Source organism: Vigna unguiculata, chromosome 6, assembly GCF_004118075.2.
Source record: "Vigna unguiculata cultivar IT97K-499-35 chromosome 6, ASM411807v1, whole genome shotgun sequence".
Taxonomy (NCBI): Eukaryota; Viridiplantae; Streptophyta; class Magnoliopsida; order Fabales; family Fabaceae; genus Vigna; species Vigna unguiculata.
The window spans coordinates 22,222,188-22,228,187 of NC_040284.1; the positions used below are offsets into that span (position 1 = coordinate 22,222,188).

General features: G+C 28.5%; 1 long non-coding RNA gene across 1 annotated transcript; it reads right to left on the reverse strand.

Moving 5' to 3' along the window:
- Nucleotides 1-1,121: 1,121 nt before the first annotated feature.
- LOC114189233 lies at nucleotides 1,122-5,622 on the reverse strand. Its single transcript, XR_003605582.1, has 4 exons — nucleotides 5,323-5,622; nucleotides 4,827-4,977; nucleotides 4,380-4,444; nucleotides 1,122-1,879 (listed from the first exon to the last, which is right to left on the reverse strand). It is a non-coding gene; the product is annotated as an uncharacterized LOC114189233 (long non-coding RNA).
- Nucleotides 5,623-6,000: the final 378 nt, after the last annotated feature.

The window sequence follows — 6,000 nt, forward strand, 5'->3', positions numbered from 1 at the left end:
ACAGGTTCAGGTCGGGTTGGATAGAAAAATAAATTATAAATTTCAGTACAAGTTAAAAATGAACCCAACCCACTAAGAACCCGACTCATTCGGGTTGAAGCCGTGATGAGCCGGAATGGCTCACAAACCCGCCAATAAATTTTAAATATTAAATTAATATATATATATATATATATATATATATGTATATATATTATATATGTATATATTATATATGTATATATTATATATATATATATATTATATGTATATATTATATATATTATATGTATATATTATATATATTATATACGTATACATTAAATATATTATATATGCATAATATAATATAATATTAAAAAAATAAAACTTAAACTTAAATGTTATTCTTTTTAATTTATCATTGTATCTTTTTGTTTGTGGTTATCACCTTGAATCTGCTTTTTTCAAATTTCACATTATTTGATTGTTCATCATTTTCATGGTTGTAATTTCTATCTTTCATCTTTTTTCTTTACTTTTACTTTATATTTTATTCATTCAAGATTCTAATACTATAGTTTGATAAGTGACAAGTATGATTTGATGTTAGATAGTAATTTATATTTTTGTGATTTTGGTTTGTATTTGAAGTTTAACATAATTTGGGATTTTATTTGGATTGTATTGAAATTTATTTAGATTTTAATCGAAATTATAATTTAGTTTTCTTGAGATTGAAGAAAAAAATTGTGCTTTTTTTTTTAAATAAGTGAGTCAGTGAGCCAACCCGTGGTGGGTTGAGTCGGGTTCTAATTTTGTTGCCTCGTTAATAAGTGAGCCAGGTTGGGTTGACCCACTATATGGCCAACACGTCGTGGACCGAGCCGAGTTGGGTCAGGTTATCCGTTTTGACAGCTCTAATTATTCTTACTATTGTTATTATTATGCTATTATTATCACTATTATTATTAATATTAATATTAATATTAATATTAATATTATTAATATTAATATTATTATTATTGTTATTATTATTAATAATAATATTATTATTATAATAATATTATTAATATTATTATTGTTATTATTGTTATTATTATTTTTATTGTATATGATTGGTACTATTTTAGTACGAAACTAGACGATTTTAAGAACCCTCTCTGTGTCAAAGCTCCTTCTATTCCTCTCTGGACTTCTCTTAGATCTGCTTGCTGTATGAACTCTAAGGGTGGGGTTACCTGTAGTCACTTTGACACTCAAGTCAAATAGTGATTTGATATGAGGTGTATGTAGTTAAGTGAGAAAACATACCTTTACGTGTTCACTAAACCATAATTTATAATAATCTCTTGATGAACCTGTTATTATTATTTGCGGGCCGTTTGTATTCGAGGATCAACTCTTACCTTTCTGACTAAGGTTGTACGCGTCGATTCTTTTCTTATTGACTGAGATTATGTGCCTGGCCTGCATTTTGTCAAAGATCAACTCTTTCCTTTTTGGCTAAGATTTGTTCGTCTATACTTCGCCCAACATCAACTCTTTCCTTTTTGGCTGAGATTTGTTTGAATGTACGTCGACAAACATCAACTCTTTCCTTTTTTGCTGAGATTTGTTCGTTTGTACCCTGTCAAGGATTAGTTCTTTCTTTACTTAATGAGTTTGCGCGCTGCTCCTCTGTACCTCTGCAAAATGGTCCCATTTTCCATCCATCACACTATTAGGCCGGGATATACATGACCAAAAGGGCTGAGATATATCCAGCCTTCTTTGCCTTCCCATGTCCCTTTTGCGCTCTATGTTTTGTTGTACCTGAAAAATGGGGCACCCCAGCAACTGAGCCAAGGCGAAACCGGACCCTGCTTGGGCCGAGATGATCCCAACCATCTATCCTCCACGGTTGGGCCGAGATAAACATCTGAAATATGCATTGGGAATAAAAGCAATTTTATAAGGTTTTCAAATATTGGAGGCACAATATCAAACAAAGTTAAAAGACTTTAAAAATTAGAGACACTATACCATCTCAAATTATTGGACTTTCAAAATTAAAGGAACAACAGTTACCCGTGATCAATACCAAAAGTTTGATGAAACATTTCAAAGGGAAAACTTAGATACCCACCTAACCGAATTTCATTTGACTTTCTAACCAATACCAAATATCAAAAGTTGAAGTACAATCTCAACTCAATTAAACTAGATAGAAAAAATAAATTGAATTCAGTAAATTCAGTAAAGAGGTCAAAACCAACGTTTTATCCCTCATTGGACAAAAATATCATATTACCAGATTACAGAGATACCTTAGATATAGTTATCCTAAATTTTCAAAAACAATAAAAAACTGTCAATTACATTTAGAATGCACTTGTAACTCATACTTACAAAATGAATAAATATGAAGTAAGATTATAATCTAGAATCATTCCACTTTGGGCCAACAACGCATCAAAAGATAGCTAAAGAGTTCATCAACAGTTTGAATAATAAGAGGTAACTCAAAAGCAATAACACTACATGAATAACACGGCATCAAAATTTTCTCAAAATTTACAATAAAAAATCAATTTTATAATTTATTTATATATTTAACAAAACATGGTATATAAAAATAAAAACTACATGATTAAGAATTGTAAATCATATATAATACATAGTATTTGATGAATTCAAGGATAAAAAAAACGGAACTTGTGGTGACCAAATTAGCCTAGTTTCACTACTTTAGGGACAAGGCTTCCTCTAAATCCAATCAATTAAAGTCTTTCCTTCCCTCTGTGATTTGAGTTTCTTCATTTATATAAAAGAATTATGTAAATTTTACTATAAATGTGGATGCACCTTTATATAATATTGACTTTTAAAAAGAAGTCGTAGATCATTAATAATCTGTTTTCTCAAATGTATATTATTCAATAATTTAGTAATTATATTTAATTAAAAATACAATATATATTATAAATAATAATTGTAATTAGATGCTTTAATTATATATTTAATAATCACATTAAATAATTTAATTATTTTTTATATTTTAATTAATTATATTATTTCTCAATGGTATTTTAAATATATTAGTCAGGTATAACATTTAATTAAATTAAAATGTAATTTTCTTAAAATTGAAGAATGAATCAAAATTGTAAATTTTAAAAAATAAAGACTAAAAAATAAAAGAGAGACCAAAATTAAAATTTAATCATCAAAACTATTTATAATGTGTGTGCATAATAAATAAATAAATAAATATATATATATATATATATATATATATACTAACGAACACATATGCACGATAATGTTTGTTTTGATATTTTAATTTTTCAAAAATTTAAGTTAAGATCAATAATAAATATATAATTAATTTTTAAATAGAAATTATGAGAAACAAAATCAAATATAAACATTTAAAATATGCATTGGGAATAAATGCAATTTTATAGGGTTTTCAAATATTGGAGACACAATATCAAACAAAGTTAAAGAACTTTAAAAATTGGAGGCACTATACCATCTCAAGTTATTGGAAATGCTATATTAATAAACCCAAATAAAGAGTTAGAAAGTCAATAAATTAGAATGAATAATTCAAAAAATTTCTAACAATGTAATAAATATTTATCATCTCGTTAAATTGATGGAAGCAACATAATATTAACATCAAACAATTATATAGAAACATAAACATGTTTTAAAAATTAACGTACCTGAAGAATACAATTATTTGTTTCCCTTTTTTTTTATTCCTCTCACCACAATGATTATTCTCAATAACACAATCCTAAGTTCAAAAATTCATAACTAATTTATCAAAAATCTTACACTAAAAATTCAGCATATATTATGAGGGGCAACTTTGATATACTCATACAAAAATTTTAAACATAAGCAAAAACTCTAATTGTATTCTACCAATTACACTTAAAATGAGCACCTTGCCCATATTCGCAAAATAAATAAATATGAAGTTAAATTATAATCCGAAAATTTTCTACTTTGGCCCAAAAAACCGTTCACTTGTGAAACAAAATAATGGAAGGCAAACAAAAGAGTATGAATGTGTGAGCATAATGACCATAATTATTAATGAACATAATCAAGCTACAGCTGCTGGAGGTTGATCCTCTTCCTAATAATTATTTCCCATATAGACAGAATAGTGTGTCATATATAGTGATTTCTGAACCATTGGACAAGTTTTTGTAGAATGACGTAGGGAAATTATTTGTTATACACTAGTTTGGTTTGGTACTACTATTTTATGAAAAGAATTAAAAAAAAACACTATAAAAAGAATAACAGCTACAATTCATTTATTGACCAGAAAACAGTGAGAAATTTTTAGTAAAAGCAAAAGTAAGCATTTTTTTTTTCAGACCGAAAGAACTAAAAGTTGCTTTCTAAGATTCACGCACCTTAGAACTTCCTGATGGTTGCCTTCCTTCTATGAGAAGTCATATTTGATCTACCATATGTGTACCTTTGGTAAAAAAAAAAACAGAAGAGAAACAACAATAACAAATGAAAAACATGGGTCATTTGTAAAGAAATGATAGAATAATAGAATGTTGTACCAAAACAAAACAAAATTTGTGGAATCGAAAGCAGCTTCAGTGTCTGTCCAAATTATTAGTAAATTTTAGTTGCGCTTTACCACCATCAGAAAGTTTTATAGCGGTTTTACAGTTTACACTACTAGAAACTCTTCTATGTGGTATTAGCACCAGAGACCAAAATTTAACTTCATTGTATGTTTATGAACTAAATTGACAATTTTTTCGGAAGAGAACTAAAACTTTAAATAGAGACAACTATAGCAACCAAACAAATATATAGTTTAACCTTCAAGAATAGGTGTTTACCTTGTATACAACTATGTCTATGTGAAAGATGTCAAGATATCTGAGTAATAAGCATGTACAAGAAAAATCCATCCACTGTAGCAACATCAGAAAGAGGGGAGCCAAATGGTTGTAAGCAAATTTCATTTGGAGAAGAGTGTCACCCTTGGTCCTGGTTATTTCAACAGCCAAAGGATTCGTTTTTCATCAAAGGAAATAAGTTAATGTATGTCCAAGAGGTTGTTAACTGAACATTGTCACATTAACACCATAGCAACACTTATCATAAATAATCAGACAATGTTTGATAAAGAAATAAGCATCTCAACAAAGAAAGGTTACATAATAATGTCCCATTTTATAAACTTCCAAATAAAGAAAAAGAAAATCAATGAAAATTTTCCCAACCAATCAATTAATATAATAACATAATGTAGATAATACATTAACATACACAGAGGTAAAAGCACACCAATGAGGTTTCTTTTAAAGCAAGAACAGCAAGAACAACACTCACCCGTAGGTACTCCCTCCAAGACTGCCTCTTGCATTTTCTTTCAGAAATAACACTCTCATTTGCGAAAGATTACGGTAACGGATATGTGGAATATGGAGAAAACAAAAAGAAAACGAATATACCAGGTGGTGACGGAGGTGACGCACGTGGTGGCGACGGCGGAAAGAATCGGTGGATTGGAGTTTTGTGTCGAACCTATATCGGGAATCACGATTCAGTGTTCCTGTTTTGAGGAGCGAATGAAGATTGATGAAGAGATGGAGAAAAAGGAAAGGGAGAGAAAGAAGGGTGAGTGCAAGAAACCTGAAATTCAAAAGCCCTATAAAATGAATGTTATAAAGTATAATATAGGTAAAGTTTAAACCGACCGTAAATATTGTATACTTTTTTTTTTTTAATTATTGCCATTTTATTGTAACCGCAAGACACTTACTAGTGAGTGCTCTCAATAACAATAATTAAAAGAATTTAGTGAATTCAGTGGAGTTTGAATGACTAATATAAAAAACCATTTTAAAAATAGTTAATGGTATATTTTTATTCTTGAAAATGCCCCGGAAACGTAAAAAATAACTCAACTCTCTTTTTTATTTTACAGATTACCCTATCATTAATTCTTTTAAAATTGATTTATTCGAGTCTTCGATCACTCGATGTATGTTCATATTTTTAAAGTAA